We start from the raw sequence: 17,279 nt of genomic DNA, 5'->3' as shown, positions 1-17,279 counted from the left end.
ATATGGACAACTAAATTGTTGCATAGCCAGTTAATTCTGGTTAGGTCAACAGCACAAGGTTAATTATTGGAACCTTCCTCTTTTGCCTGTGTGACAGTAAAAGATTAATAGGAACCAAAAGAAGAAAATGAAATATAGTGACTTATTCTAGAAGTGCTGTTTATTTGGGAAATTTAAATTTTGCTTTTATTATATTTGAAAGGATTTATACATAATCATGTTTGTCTTCTAGGAAATAGTAGAAGTTTGAAAAACTGTGATGTGAATTAATTCGAAAACCTGAGTAATATGAAATTAATCAGATTCAGAGGATTTTATAATATATTAAAATATTTAGAAAAAAATATCACTTATTTTGTAATAGGAACTTTTTTTTTCTTAAGTAGAACAATTGGCATACCTATGAGATAACTTTGAAATTGTTTTCCTGTTCTCTGTTATACCTCAGTTCAGCTTGGATAATTTTATAACTTTTTTTTTTAAACTAGGTTACGATACAACATTCTCTTTCTAACCTTGGGTTTAATTAACACATCAAAGGGCACATGGACTGATTCCCTTCAATGTACTATAATATATTTTTATCCAGCTGCATGTTATTATATAACCTCAGAGTAAAGCAGCCATATCACTGTTGATATATTCAACTTCTGTCCTTTGGATTTGGTCAGCATTGCATGTGGAAGCAGAAACCCACCCTGTATTGTTATACGGATGGTTTTTCATTCATATCCTTGTTACTCTTTTTTTTTTCTTGTTACTCTTAATAAATGTCTCAAAGAAAAATATTCTGCAGCAGCCACTCATAAAGAAGCAGAAAATGGCAAAACCACAGCATAGAAGGAAACCTATGTGAAAACACTGGTTGTGTCTTCCTGGATACAGAAAACAAATAGAGCTTTTGAAAGAGCTTGCCAATATATGCCTGCCAAATAAAATATTGTTTTATGAAGTCAGGAAAAAACTAATTTTAAAGGTTATTGTAGGTTATTTGTGGTCACTTCTGGTGTGCATACACCATGATGTCATCCTGAACTCTTCTCTATATATATTTCAGTCTTAGAAGTCTTTTGTCTAAGACTTGATCTCAGCTACTAGAGACATCTAAACTAAAATACTCTTATTATTCAATACTCATAAAAATGTAGACTGAAAAAAATTAGAGTAGATGGAAAAAGTCCCAGCCAAGTCCAGGCAACAAATCATTCAGGCAGATTCATCTTCTGAAATCATACCTACGCTGTAGACATCTTAGGACACAGTTGCTGGAGAACTTCTCAAGTGACTGGAAAGTAGCCACGTGTCCGAATGGCTCTCCTGGAAAATTATTGCCCATTGAGAGGGGGTAGATGGGACCCTGCCAGAGACATCTCATCTGAGGAATGGGAGCAAGGGGTTCCTTGGGCAGTCCAATTTCTCTCTCCTTCTGGGTGGACCACTTGCCTATAATTCCCAGATATTTTTCACTTTGTTTACATGACCTCCTGCAGCAATTTCTCTTCTTTCCTGTAGCAGGGTTGATTTTTTTTCTTTGTGGGATTTTTTTCGCTTGGAAAACCCCTCTTTGTTGAGGTAGTCCTCAGTAAACTAGGAAATGTCAAATAAACACTGGATGAAGACAGACTAGAAGGCCAGTGAGATACAGCAATTGAAAATGGGGGATGCTAAGAAATCTCTTGAGCAAAAAAAAAATCAAAACAACATTTGGGCATTGGAAAGAATATATAGTTTTACTGAGATGTAAAAGGAAATGCATGTTTATAGTGGAAAACTGACACATTAAAAAGTTTATCAGGATACCAAGCTGACATCATTTGCATCGTCTTCAAATTCATTCAAGCATTCAAAAAAATGCTTTTTGAGCGTCTCAGTGTGCAAGGCATATTGATTGATGTTAGAGAACAAAAGAAATAAGTATATTATAGATACAATAGAAGGTATTAAGTGTTTTGGAGGAAAATAAAACACGGAAGAAGTGTTCAGAGTTGCTGGGATGGAGGAGCTGTGATTTCAAATTCGGTAATCTGGGGACACCTCACAAAGAAAGTGACATTTGAGCAAAGCGTAAAGTTGTGGCCGGAGTGAACCGTGTTGCTAACTGCGGGAGAGCGTGGCAGGTGGAGGAACAGTAAATGAAGAGCCCCAAGCCTGCAGGACACGTGGTGTGTTGGAGGAACAGCAGGAAAACCAGTGTCCGTGCCGTGTATGTGGGTATCTTAACTTCATCTGCGCATATGTGCAAGGGCACCCCACGCTCCATACATATAGGCACGTTAAAATACCTGAGAGATTTGGGGCAAATACATCTTTTGGTTACATAATTTTTTCCCTATTTACGATTCAGATTTAGGTAAACTGCTCTGTGAAATCTCTGCTCTTTGCATGAGAATGGAAAGCATCTGCAGGTCCAGTGAGGTGAAACACGGATTCTGATGTGTTTGTGGTTATTTTGTCATCTCGGTGATTATATTGTGCTAATGTATATTAAGTACTCCAAACCTATAAATATATTTCATCATGAGATTGGCAATGATTTCTTACTGATCTGTTCTTTTTGGGAAACCCAGTCTGTGAAATTATTCTCTCTTCTCTCTTTGCATAGCTTTGAAGATGATATGAGATGCAAGATTCATTCAGTTCTGATAAAGTAAAGCTTTAGGAAATGCATAGTAAAGACAGGACATGGGAAAATGTGGTGAGTTACTAAACAAAATATAGAAAAATCAAAACTGGGATATTAATCATCCCTTTAATACAGTTCTCTACTGTACTGTTTGTTTGTCAACATGGGATAGTTTTAGAAAGGTGTGATTTGGGGTTTCCATGTTCCAGGGTTGTTATATATTGGGAGGAGGCTCTTGGAAAGCAAACTGGAGGGACGAGTGAATTACAACTAGCAATAGGAAGACAAGACTAGAACTTTGCTCTTTTCTTCTTTTAATTGTAGGAGGAAGAGAATACATTTGGTCCCTTGATGAGTTTATGCTCTCTTGACAACGTCTAGGGAACTGTGTCCTTTTGATATTGCATAGGTGGCAAACCACCCAATGAGGCATCAGCTACCTTACTAAGGGATACGTTTATAGCTTGTCATTCCTGATCCTACATGAAGAGAGGGGGAAAATGTTGTTCTCCAAAATTATCTTCAGTCGTGAAGCCTGTTTAAAAACACAAACAAACAAAAGCACCACCAAAGGAACTTGATACAAGGTTAACTCGAGACAGACATAATGGGACTGACTCAGAGGTGAGTCAGGCTAGCTGGTCCTGGGTCACTGCTAGGTTCACTGAGTGAACCTTAGACGTGGAGGACTGTCGTCTCTCTTCAGGTGTGTTCCAGTTAAGGGGCACTGCTGTTCAGAGGGCTGAGCTGCCATCTGTGGAGCCCGGGGGGATCTCTAACTTCCAGTTGTGCTCTGGCTATAAATTAGCTTGAATGATCAGCTTGAATGATCCCAGCGATTCTCAGTTGCCTCTTTCTCTTCCTCCTCCATGACTGACATGCATCTCAGCTCTCGTGTAGGGGTGATTACAAAATATTTTATAAACTGTTGAAGAAACTTCCTGCAGTTCAGCTCTGGGATTTATTTAGACTCTCTTCCAGCAAAGGAGGAGAGATATCATTGTACCTCATGATATGGGATAGCATATATTGACAAAGAAGTAAAAATAGTGTCAAGTGGAGGACGTAAGAGAAGGCTGGGCAGCCACTAGTCACATGAATGATAAGAGCTCTGTGCAAGAGTCCTTTTGTATTAGTTTTGTGTTATTTATTTATCCATTTATCGATTCAGATGCAAGTGGTTCATTTTAATAGGAAAAAGATCACCTAGTACAGGAGGGCTTATAATGAAAAACAGCAGTTCTCTAATCCACATGTCTTTCTACCCACAGTTCTGCTCCAAAGAGGCAGCTACTTGTAAGTTCTAATTTTGTGTTCTGCTACTTGTTTTTATTTTTAATCTAAAACATTTATTTCCCTAAGGCTAATGTTTAAAAAAATTTTTATAAGAATATTTTAGGTTCACAGCAAAACTGAGGGGAAGCTATAGAGATTTCCCATATACTCTTGGCCCCATACACGTACAGCCTCCCTCATTATCAACATCATCCTCCACCAGACTAGTACAGTTGTTACAATTGATGAAGCTATATTAACATATCATAATGACCCAAAGTCTATAGTTTACATCATGGTTGCCTCTTGGTTTTGTACATTCTATGGGTTTGGACAAATGTGTAATGACATGTATCATTATGTTATCACACAGAATATTTTCAGTGCCCTAAAAATCCTTTGTGCTGTTTATTCATCCTTCCCCCTCCCTCAACTCATGGCAACCACTGATCCTTTTATATTTCCATAATTTTTGCCTTTTCCAGAATGCAATATAATTGAAATGACATAGTATGTAGCCTTTTCAGATGGGCTTCTTTCACTTAGTAATATGTTTTTAGGGTTCCTTTAAGTCTTTTCGTGGCTTGATAGCTCATTTCTATTCAGTACTGAGTAATAATCCATTGCTTGAATGTACCCATTCACCTACTGAAGGTCATCTTGGTTGCTTCCAAGTCTTAGAAATTATGAATAAGCTGCTGTGCACATATGTGTGCAGGTGTTCGTGTGGATATAAGTTTTCAGCTTTGGGGAGTAAATACCAAGAAGTGTAACTGGCGGATCATATGCTAAGAATATGTTTAGTTTTGTAGGAACCTGCCAAATTGTCTTCCAAAGTGGCTGTACCATTCTGCATTCCTACCGACAATGTTCTAGAGTCCCTGTCGCTCCACATCCTTGCCAGCGTTTGGTGTTGTCAGTGTTTCAGCTTTGAACACTGACCATTCTAGCCATTCTCATAGTATGCAGTGGTATCTCATTATTGTTTTAATTTTCATTTCCTTAATGGCACATGATGTGAAGAATCTTTTTATATGCTTATTTTACATTTGTGTGCCTTCTTTGGTGAGGTGTCCAGATCTTTGGCCCATATTTTAGTCAGGTCATTTATTTTCTCATTGTTGAGTTTTAAAATGTTATTTGTATATTTTGTATAACAGACCTTTATCAGCTGTGTCTTTTACAAATATTTTCTACCAGTCTGTGGTTTGTCTTCTCACTCTCTTAACATTGTTTTCACGTAGCAGAAGTTTTTAATTTTAATGAAGTCCAGCTTATCAATTCTTTCTTTCATGGATTGTGCCTTTCATGTTGTATCTGAAGTCATCGCCAGCCCAAGGTCATCCAGGTTTTCTCCCATGTTATCTTCTAGGATTTTCATAGTTTTGTGATTTACATCTAGGTATGTGACCCATTTTCAGTTAATTTTTGTTAATTTTTGTTAATTTTGTAAGGTCTGTGTTTAGATTTTTTTTTTTTTTTTTTGCACACCTAGAAGTCCAGTTGTTCTGGCACCATTTGTTGAAGAGATTATCTTTTCTCCTTGTACAGCCTTTGCTTCTTGTCAAGGATCACATCTGTGTGGGTCTATTAATGGGTTCTCCAGTCTGTTTCCTTGATCTGTTTATTCTCTCACTGATACTCCACTGTCTTGTATAGTGTAGCTTTATAGTAACTCTTGAAATTGAGTAGTGTCAGTCCTCCAACTTTGTTCTTCGTCTTCAATACTATGTGGGCTATTCTGGGTCTTCTGCCTCTCCATATAAATTTTAGGATCAGTTTGTTGATATCCACAAAATAACTTGCTGGGGTTTTGATTGGGATTGCATTAAATCTACAGATCAAGTTGGGAAGAACTGACATGTTGATAATATTGAGTCTTCCATGAATATGGAATATCCATGAATATGGAATATCTCTCCATTTATTTAGTTACTCTTTGATTCCATTCATCAGAGTGTTACAGTTTTCCTCACATAGATCTTGTACATCTTCAGTTAGATTTGTACCCAAATATTTCATCCTTGGGTGCTAATGTAAATGGTATTATGTTTTTAATTTCAGATTCCACTTGTTCATTGCTGGCATATGAAAATGACTGACTTGTATATTAACCTTGTAAGCTATAACTTTGCTATAATTGCTTATTAGTTCCAGGAGTTTTTGGTCAGTTCTTTCCGATTTTCTACATAGATGATCATGTCATCTGCAAACAGACATTTATTTCTTCCTTCTCAATCTCTATATCTTTTTTTCCCCTTGTCTTATGCATTAGTTAGACATTCCAGTACAGTGTTGAAAAGGAGGACTGAGAGGGGACATCCTTGCCTGATGTTAGTAGGAATGCTGGGAGTTTCTCACCATTAAGTGTGATATTAGCTGCAGGTTTTTTGGTAGATTATTTATTAAGTTGAAGATGTTCACTCCCTATATTCCTAGCTTACTGACAGTTTTTATCATAAAGGGGTGTTAAATTCCGTGAAATTCTTTTTATGCAACTATTGATATGATCATGTGATTTTTCTATTTTGATCTGTTGATCTGATGGATTATATTAATTGATTTTCAAATGTTGAACCAGCCTCACATACCTGGGATAAATCCCACTTGGTTGTGGTGTATAATTCTTTTTATGCATTGTTCGATCCAAATAGGTAATATTTTGTTGAGGATTTTTGTATCTATGTTCATGAGAAATATTGGTCTTTAGTTTTCTTTTCTTATGATGTCTTTGTCTTGTTTTGAAATTAAGTTAATGCTAGCCTCATAAAATGAGTTAGGAAGCAAGTATTTCCTGAGCTTTTATCCTCTGAAAGAGATAGTAGAGAATTGGTATAATTTCTTCCTTAAGTGTTTAGTAGAATTTACCAGTGAACCCATCTGGGCCAGGTGCTTTCTGTTTCTGAGGGTTATTAATTATTGATTCATTTTCTTTAATAGATATAAATCTATTCAGATAGTCTATTTCTCCCTGTGTGAATTTTGGCAAATTGTTTCTTTCAATGAAATGTTTCATTTTATCTAAGTTTTCTAATTTGTGGGAATAGGGTTGTCCATAGTATTCCTTTATTATCCTGTTAATGTCTATGCAATCCAGAGTGATGTTCCCTCTTTCATTTTTGATAATAATAATATGTGTCCTCTCTTTTTTAGTCTTAGTCTGGATAGAGGCTTATCAATTTTATTAATCTTTTTAAAGAAATAAATTTTGGTTTCATTGATATTCTCTGTTGATTTCTTATTTTCAATTTTATTGATTTCTGCTCTAATTCTTATTGTTTCTTGTCTTCTGCTTACTTTGGATGTAATTTGCTCTTTTTTTTTCTAGTCTCCTGAATTGGAAACTTGTATGATTGATTTTTAAATCTTTCTTCTTTTCTAATATATGTATTTGATCCTATAAATATTCCCCCAAGCACTACTTTTTCTGCATCCCAACACATTTTTTTTTTTTAGCGGTACACGGGCCTCTCACTATTGTGGCGTCTTCCGTTGTGGAGCACAGGCTCAGCGGCCATGGCTCACGGGCCCAGCCACTCCGCGGCATGTGGGATCTTCCCAGAACGGGGCACGAACCCGTGTCCCCTGCATCAGCAGGCAGACTGTCAACCACTGTGCCACCAGGGAAGCCCCCAACACATTTTGAGAAGTTGGATTTTAATTTTCATTTTGTTTGAAATATTTTAAAATTTCTCTTGAGATTTCTTCTTTAACCCACGTGTTATTTAGAAGTGTGTTGTGTCATCTCCATGTATTTTGGGCTTTTCTCAAATACAGTATCTTTCCCAGATGTCTTTCTGTCATTGATTTCTAGTTTAATCCCACTGTGGTCTAAGAGCAGACATTGAATGATTTCTATCCTTTTAAATTTGTTAAGGTGTATTTTATGGCCCAGAATATCGTCTATCTTGGTGAATGTTCCATATGAACTTGAGAAGAATGTGTATTTTGTTGTTGGATGAAGTAATCTTTAGATGTTAATTATACCCAGCTGATTGATGATGTTGCTGAGTTCTGCTCTGTCTGAAATTAATATAGCTACTCTTGCTTTCTTTTGATTAGTGTGGTATACTTTTCTCTGTCTATTTACTTTTAATCTATAATTGTGTTTATATTAAAAGTGGTTTTCTTGTAGACAGCATATAATTGGATCTTGTTTTTAGATCCACTCTGACAACGTCTATCTTTTTTTTTAAACGTGTACTTTAAAATTTTTTTTTATTATTATTTATCTTATTTATTTATTTTTGGCTGCGTTAGGTCTTTGTTGCTGTGCGCAGGCTTTTTCTAGTTGTGGTGAGCAGGGGCTACTCTTCGTTGCAGTGCACGGGCTTCTCATTGCGGTGGCTTCTCTTGTTGCAGAGCACGGGCTCCAGGTGCCCAGGCTTCAGGAGCTGTGGCTTGCGGGCTCTGGAGCGCAGGCTCAGTAGTTGCGGCTCATGTGCTTAGTTGCTCCGCGGCATGTGGGATCTTTGCGGACCGGGGTTCGAACCCATGTCCCCTGCACTGGCAGGCGGATTCTTAACCACTGTGCCATTAGGGAAGCGCAACGTCTTATCTTTTGATTGGTGCATTGAGGCATTCAAAGTGATTATTGATGTAGTTGGATTAATATCTGCTATGTTCATTATTATTCTCTCATTGTTGCCCTTGTTCTTTGTTCCTATTTTTGTCTGATTCTGCTATTCGTTAATTCTGCTGGCTTTCCTTTATGGTGCTTGATTTCCTATATGTTTGGTGATTTTTGAGTATGAGTTCATGTTTCTTTGAAGTTTAGCCTGTATTTCCTTAAGGCCTTGGTCTAAGACTGGTGTCCCTCAGAAAAGAAGTTGTTTCTGCCAGTGCCTGTACTTACTACTGATCTTGGACCACTTCAGAATAAGCTCATGACCTAAAATTCTTTAGGCATTCCAGCTAGTATAGCATTGATTTGTAAAATTCACTGATAAACTATTCTTATTTATGAATTCTTAAGTGAGTTAATTTTTTTTCCTCTGCCAGCACCAAATTTCAATTCAGGAAATTTTTCTTTTTATCATTAGCAGAAAAGGTGTAGGTGGTGGTGGAAGTTGGAAGGGTAGGGTGAGGGTGGGAAAGTAGGGGATTGTAGGAGATAACATTCACTTACATTCAAATCAAGAATATGGCACCATGTCCTCTCTAGCTTATGTAGAAAAATCATCTGTAAGAGTTCCATATTGGCTTGGCTCTAGGGTTTACTTCATGTTTCCCATGGTTTGTGAAATTTTGGAAACTATAGCTCAAGATTACCTGGGTTTGACAAATATCTTCAAGGTAAAACCAAGCTTTTGCCTAAATAATCCTTACCTCTTTATAGCATACCCACAAATTCAACTGATGCTGTGTACATTGTATCCAGCATTTTTAGTTATTTTCAGGGCAAGTTATGTTAGAGTATCTAGGCTGCCCAACTGCCAGAAAATTAGTTCTCCTCATCTACTTTTTGTTGTCCTTCTATTTCTTTCACTGTTATAAGCGTATTCTTTATTGTTGTTGTTGTTTTACTATCATTTTAAGTGGGGTGCCACAGGAAAGGAAAGCAAATATGTGTGCTCAAATTCCTTAAGCTACAAATTATTAAAAAGTCAAATTTTAATTAGAAACTGTTATTTTTTTAAAAGAGAAGACAGCAAGAAACTTTTAAAAGTAAGTATGATTATTTTTTATTGTTTTGAAAGTGCAGTTTTTAAGTGAATTAGTGAAAAAGGGTTTTATATTGGACTGGATATATGAATGTTTAGAATACCACAGTTAACATTATGCTAATGTGATTAGATATATGTATACAATTAGACACTTAATTTGTTCTTTCAATAAGTTCAAACATCTTTTTCAAGCACGTACTATATACCATATACTCAATGAAAACATTCACAGGAAGTATATTACTTAATTCATGAATAAGAATATTTTCTTTCTTTTTGAAATGTATTTAAAGACTAAGGACACTTTTCTATTTTTTAATATTATGCATAATTAATATTTGAGGCTAGCTATATAAATGTAGATTTTTTAAATGTATTAAGTAAAAATATCTGGATGTAATATGAAATTTTTTATTTTGCTATTCTTTTAAGAGCACTGGTGTGACACAGATTTCCAGCTTCAGGTTAGAACACATGTATTAACATTTCATGAAGAAAGGGAAATTTGGATTATATTTATAAAATGGCAAATGGTAAAATAAATATACACTAGATAAGAATATTTCTCTGTGGTTTGGCCCACATAGACACATTCCCTGGATAGCTGACAGCTACTCTCTTGGGAAATGTGAACATTAAAAAAATTGTGTGTGTGTGTGTGTGTGTGTGTGGTGGTTTTTTGTTTTTTGTTTTCTTTTGTACTATCAGCTCTAAAATAGGATTGCCTACAGCTATAGCTATAGCAGCTGTCAGACTTCGTAGCCCTTTAGGAAACACGACTAGATAGAGAAACTAGAAGGTATTTATTTTAGACTGATGTAAATCTGAGTCTGGCAAACATTTACTCAGATTCTATGGATTGGAGTACCATGATTCCTGTCAGTTCCATGGATCTCCTGTAGTTAGATTTGCATCATTGATCAAGTGGATATGTATACTGTTAAAAAGACAAGGAAGAAGTAAATCTTCAACAAGGTATTTCTTTATTAAATTAGTACCAAAATAGCTCTGGCCTGACTCAAGACTAAAATTCAATAGACTGGATCCTTACTATCAAAATTTAAAGGTATTTCAAGTTATGATAAATGTTCAAATTACAGCTGGCTACTCTTGGAGCATCTATTATCATATGTCCTAGTTAGGCTGTCCTGATGATAGGAATAAAGTTCTTGTGGAAAATATGTCCTAAACAATATGATAGCAGTACATATTCATAAATAGAAATAAATGTTCATGTTCATTCAGTTTGGGTGGTGGTGGTATTGTTTGTCAAATCATCAACTCAGAGCTAAGATTTTTGCAGTGGAGATTTAGCGGTTCTACCACAGCAAGTTCTTTCCCTGGAATGACATTGTAAAGACAGTATAGAATCTTGCCAAGGTTTCTTGGTTATTTCTCGTAGAAACACTATGTAAATTTGCTGAGTTAAGAAAAGTAATTTGTAATGTGCTCCAGTTCATTATTATTCTTTTATTAAAATGGGTATCAGGTTATCAGGCATACCTTCTTAGCAGTGAATTTGGGTGGGCAATTTGAAAATGTGATATATTTGTATGACCGCACTAAAGCACTAACCATCTTGTAGAATAATATAATTTCTTTAGTAAAAGTAATAAATAATTTATAATTTCTTCATTAAAAGTACAAATGAACATTAGCTGTAGCTGCCCATCTCCTACCATATTAATGGATTTTGGTGGCTTTATTTTCACATGGAATTACACCCATAAGTGCAGCCACTTCAAGACACAAATCAAGGAAGGTGGAGTCCTACTGTTACAAAAAAATTATTAGCATAAAAGAGCATGTCTTTTTATTTTACTCTAAACTAATGTTCAAAATAATCTCTTCATATTTAGAAAGAGGATGTCACATAGTATTAGAAGACACTACATTGCAATTAATAGAATACAAAAATTATTAATGGATTCAAATTTAAGAATGATCTACATTTTTGTCTATGTTATAGCAAGCTCAAGGTTATCCTTATAATAATATCACCCTTATTTATTTTTATTTCTATATAATTTCTTAAGAGTAGGAGGAAGTTTGAATTGAGTTAAACCAGATATACAGTGGATTGTATTTAATCTTAGCTATGCCCACAGGAATGTTTTGTTCTAAATTTTCTCATACAATTTTATATTCTCACTGTTGCAGCCCTTATTATGTTTAATTTTTATTTTTACTTTTGTACATTTCCATCAACGGTAAGCTTCATCAAGGCAAGACCATACTTGTCTGGTTCATATTCTGTCCCCAGTACTTACCACAGTGTCTATCAAAATAAGCTCTCAGTAGGTACTTATTGAATGGATCATTGAATCAGCAAATTACTTCCTTTTTTTTTAAATTACCATCTTAACCATTTAATTTATTTTTTTAAATGGCAATTATTTATTTATTTATTTGGCCACACCACACGGTATGTGGGATCTTAGTTCCCCAATCAGGGATCGAACTCCCCGCCCCCTGCATTAGAAGTCCCGTTGGACCTCCAAGGAAGTCCCGGCAAATTACTTCCTAATGTGAGAGAAGTTTTAACATTTTTTTCTCTAATAAATAAACTCAGAATATCTCTCCAACAAAGATGGCTAAGAAAAAACAAAAATAATCAAGATAAAATATAGGTATACATGATTTTTAAGCTTCCAGCTACTCATACCCTCACCTACAAAGTTTGGTTTCATTTATTTAGGCTCTGGGTGTGCTTATTCAACCTTATTTTTGTGTTTACGCTAGGCTGATTCTCATGGCTACAGACAGAGCTAAAATTAAGTGGGAATTGGAAGAACAGAGGAGAAAAACTGGATTTTTGCCACCAATCTTCATCCTTCCCTAACCCTGAAGACCATTTTTCAAGACTGTGGCAATATAGGTCTCCTTAGAAATAACTGATGAGATAGAGGAACAAAGAATACAAGCCAAATGTCCTGTAAATCTCGGAGCAGAAGCTCTCTGACCCAAGCAGACATTGTTATGACATCCTGTACCAGGATTCATAAAATTCCCAAAGGTAACCACATATTTCAGGCCAAGGATACCTCTGGAAACATTTGTCATTTGTTCAGCTTTTAAGAATGGCTTTGTGTTAGATTTGCATGAATGGCATTGAATATTATAGTTTTGGTAAATGACCTAATTGTCGAGAGTAACATAATGTAAATGGTTTGTTTCAAAATAACATTTTTCTGTACCTTAGTAGCTTCTTAAACCTTCAGCAATGTTAATAATTCGATTTGGAGACATGTCTGACTGGGAGAGAATTCTATCTCCCATGAGTCACTTCAGTCACCTTCCTAGTTGATGGGGCAAAAGTACCCATTTCAAAAGTGAGTGTAGAAGCACAGCAGAGTGAATGAAGAGCTGGACGAGGAAGCTGAAGACTGGATGCTAAGTCTTGGCTCTGTCACTTAGCATATATGTGATACTGGCTGAGTTATAAGTAGCTGTTCTGATCCTCAGTGTCAGAACTTGTATTTATGATTCTCCCTACCTGACCTGCCTCTTCAGGAATAAGATCATGAACATGAAATCTCATTATACTCCAAGATGCCAAACACGTTTGAGATGTTACACTCAAGTATCTAGGTAAAGGTCAAAGAACTCGAGAATGATGTCATTCAGAAACAGGATTTGGAAGGATAATGGCTATGAAAATAACAAGATGAGAGAATGGTGATTGGAAGGGAAGAAGAAGCACTTACAATATTAGCAGAATCAGAAGTCCTAAAGTGAAAATCTGCAACTAGGAGGAAAGAAAGACGAGAATGCTGGAACCACTTGTGACTTTTGTTCCTTTGGCTAAGAACTACAGTGTGTTTTTTAAGTGAAGTCTGCCGTTGCTTAAGACTGTCAATGAATGAGCCCGGGAAGAGCTATCCTAAAAAGGCTTTATTGGCTGACTGTTCTGGAATGGTGATCAATTAAAAATATTTTTACCTGTGCCCTTGACTAAGACAGTTTTGCTGAGCCTAGATGTTGTAGCCAAGAAGAAAAAGCAGGGCTTCCCTGGTGGCGCAGTGGTTGAGAGTCCGCCTGCCGACGCAGGGGACGCGGGTTCGTGCCCCGGTCCGGGAGGGTCCCACATGCCGTGGAGCGGCTGGGCCCGTGAGCCATGGCCGCAACGGGAGAGGCCACAACAGGGAGAGGCCCACGTACCGCAAAAAAAAAAAAAAAAAAAGGAAAAAAAGAAAAGGCAAACCATCTGAAGCATCTCAGGTACTTGGTCATCATGGGGAACTTGTTTTTTTCACATGGACGATGACACCTTCAAAGAAACAATGCCAAGTAACTGAATTGAGCTAAGACTTCTTAAGTGAAATAATACAATTTTAAGGGGGAAACTGCAGAAAAAAGCATAGGTTTTTAATAAGCTCTTTTAACTAGGAAAGCATGGGGAAATCTCTTAAAACCTCACTTTCTTTAAAAAAGAACAATAACAACATTTTGACCACATGCTTTTAACTTTATAATATTGAAGATTACATAAGCTTAATCTTAGGCAATGCTGTAACCTCAATTTTTAAGGAATTCAGATGATCGCCTTCTTTTTCCTCTATTTTTAAAAATTTTTCTTTGAAAGGAGAAAGGAAAGAGGAATTATTAAAAGCAAAGAATGGCTTCCATTTATCTCTTATCCAGAAGACATGAATAAAACAAACTTACCTGGTAGGTACCCAGGTAAGTGTTTCTGTGGTATATTTTTTTAAGTGTTTTCCATGTTACACCTACCAGTACTCTTAGAATTATGCTCTAGACATTACTTGGGTTCCAAAAAGGTGGTTAATATCCCCAAAGAATCCCTCATATTCTTCCTTTGTAATTTCCACTCCTCTGCTAGTGAAGCTATTTGGAGAGGTCTCAGTGAATCAGTGAATAACCATTGCCACCTTCATCTCTTTTTGGCTGCCCACAAAATTGAAAACTCTGTGAAACTCACACCAGATAGTTAGGTCTTACCCATTTTGTGGCTTGATTACTTGTTCTGATTAATAAAAAAAAAAAAAATTAAGTAGTTTAAAGGTTTTTTTGAGGGGGATTTTCTTTATCTCTGAAGTAGTCACCTGATAAAACAAGAATAATCCTCAGAGTAAACATATTTATTACGGTTTCATTAGAATTGTGTTCCTTGAAATGTGCAGTAATGCTCTCATGGTCAGATGTTTATTTCAGTGACAAAAATGAAGAATGTTGGTGTATTAATCTGCATTGTAAAGTGTGACAAGTTCAGGTCAAGCTAACTGGAAACTTGGAAACCAAGGGAGTGTCTACTGCAAGAAGAGATTTTTATATCAGTTAAGCATTGCATTTGGCTACCAGTGGCAGGCTGCTGACTTGTGTGATTTAAATATCTATGCATATTTGTCAATCAATAAAAAGTATAGAGAGAGATAGGCAGTTACTGATAGCTGTTCAATAGCACAAGAGTGTCAGGGATTCTGGGATGAATTTCTTAGCCTTCCACTCATGGTCCCCAAGTGACTGCTGGACCTCAACACCTTACCACCAGTTTTTGAGGAAGAAGAATAGAAGGGGCACTTGTCAGCTTAATAAACTTTTCCAGAGGTCTCATCCAGCTGTTTATCACATCTTGCTTATAAGATGTGCGTGCATCTTAGCATCCTTTGAGCAAGTGAGGCTGAGAAATATATTTTTAGCTGGGTACTTGCCTTCCGCTATCCTCTCTCACAAAGGAAGGAATAAAAACGTGGAGGTTATGCGGGTAGTGAGGAGTTACTGCTACATATATGTTACATTTCAGTGCCATCTCAGACTCCTCTTTGGAGTTAAGTCACCCAAAGTGAAAGAGAAGAGATGCAACTTCATCCACTGACCACCCTTGTTATAGGAACCTGAGTTTCATCTCTCATTGGAGCAATAATTAAACCATACTCTCCCAGAGAGGTAGGGACACGGTTGTACTGGGAAGCTCCAGTATAGGATACACCCCTGGCATTCAGTATTTGAGGTTTCCATTGTTCAAGACCAAACTTGAAGGTCCATGGCATATAATAAATAACTTTAAATTTTTATGTCATATCAATTTTAGTCCCCTTCACACCAAGAGGCATAAAATTTTCTGACAGTAGGAGATGTATTCATTTTCTGGGGCTACCATATCAAGGTACCACATACTAGGTGACTTAAACAATAGAAATTTATTGTCTCACAGATCTGGAGGCTATATCCAAGGTCAAGGTATTGACAGGATTGGCTGTAAGAGACAATCCTTTCCATGCCTCTCCTAGATTCTGGTGGTTTTCTGGCAATCTTTAGTGTTCCTTGGCTTATAGATGCCTCACCCTGATCTCAGCCTTCATCTGTACATGCATGGTGTTCTGCCTTTATCTATGTGAAGATAAAGGTTCGTAAAACCTCTTCACATAGTGTCTGACTCTGTGCACATTTTTTTTATGAGGACACCATTCATATTGGATTAGGGCCCTAATGACTTCACCTTAATTTGAGCACATCTGCAAAGACCCTATTTCCAAATAACCTTCTGAGGTACTAGGAGTTAGGACCTCAACATATATTTTGAGGGAACATAATTCAACCAATAACAGTTGGTGTTCAAATCAGAAAATGAACCTGCAACATCCACATGGCAGCAATCTTTTTTCTCTCCCTCCATTTTTATGCAGAAATTATACACTATAGGGATATTTAAGAATTTTAAGGGCCTACTCATTAGCATACATTGGAAATACTGCTTTTAGTATATTATCATGAAAATAAACGATGAATCTAGATTACAGTTGAGTTGCTCTTGAATCTAAAGATATAGATTTACTTCACATTATGACTGTTCAATTGACCAGTTTCACCATAACAGCTCACTTTTCTCAAAATAACACTTTTTTGAAATAACTGTTTCATCCCAAAATGTACTGAAAACTATAAACAATATATTTCCAGGAAAAGTCACAATTGCCAATTACTTAACACAATAATTTCTAATAAGAATATCATTTGCAACAAATTCAAATCGAGCATCATGTCTGGATGAAACAAAACATTTTTGCTGTGCATTAGGATGCCAGGTGAGAAGACAGATGTTGCATCTTCTGAATCTATAGTCTCTTTTGTACATGTTTCCACGTGTGTCCACGTGTTCCACTGCTCTCAGGTTTAGCCTTTATTTCGTCACAGTCTTAAAGAAATTCTTTTCCAGTGGGTTGAACTGTGTCTCCCAAAAAGATAAGGTCAAATCTTGAACTCTGGTACCTGTGAATAGGAGCTTATTTGGAAATAGGGTTTTGTAGATGTACTCAAGTCATGATAAGATCATAATGGAGGGTGAGTGCTCATCAAACAACTTATGTCTTCATGAGAACACGGATATTTGGACACAGGGACACAGAGGGAGAACACCATGTGAAGACAGAGGCAGAGATTAAAATGATGCATCTACAAGCCAAGGAATGCCAAGGATTGCCTGCAATCTCCAAAAGCTAAGAGAGAGGCATGGAACAGATTCTCCCTTGGAGACTCCGGAAGGCTTGCCAAGGCTTTTGGACTTGATTTTGGACCTTTGGCTTTCAGAACTATGAGAGAACAAATGTCTGTTGTTCCAAGCCACCCAACTTGTGATCATTTGTTATGGCAGCCCTAGGAAACTAATATATCCAGCAGATCCAATTTTCAAATTCCTGTCTGAAGATAAGCACCAACTGTGACTGCCATCCCTTATTCAGTCTCTTCCTTCCTCG

The 17,279-nt window shown here is 36.6% G+C and overlaps 1 protein-coding gene across 14 annotated transcripts in view; it reads left to right on the top strand.

Annotated features, from left to right (window-relative positions):
- CRPPA (CDP-L-ribitol pyrophosphorylase A) overlaps positions 1–17,279 on the top strand; it is a 410,033-nt gene that overhangs the window by 337,383 nt on the left and 55,371 nt on the right. For 11 of the 14 annotated variants that reach the window (XM_089917677.1, XM_089917676.1, XM_089917679.1 and 8 more), the window contains one exon: positions 1–17,279. This exon is cut by the window's left edge and continues 12,307 nt beyond it. The gene's annotated coding sequence lies outside the window, so the exon portion shown is untranslated. The other 3 variants (XM_089917684.1, XM_089917682.1, XM_089917675.1) reach the window with 3 other exon arrangements.

Source organism: Delphinapterus leucas, chromosome 9 (genome assembly GCF_059928025.1).
Source record: "Delphinapterus leucas isolate spDelLeu-1000000601 "Yukka" chromosome 9, BTC_Dleu_Yukka2, whole genome shotgun sequence".
NCBI lineage: Eukaryota > Metazoa > Chordata > Mammalia > Artiodactyla > Monodontidae > Delphinapterus > Delphinapterus leucas.
This window is presented reverse-complemented; position numbering and strand designations above follow the sequence as displayed.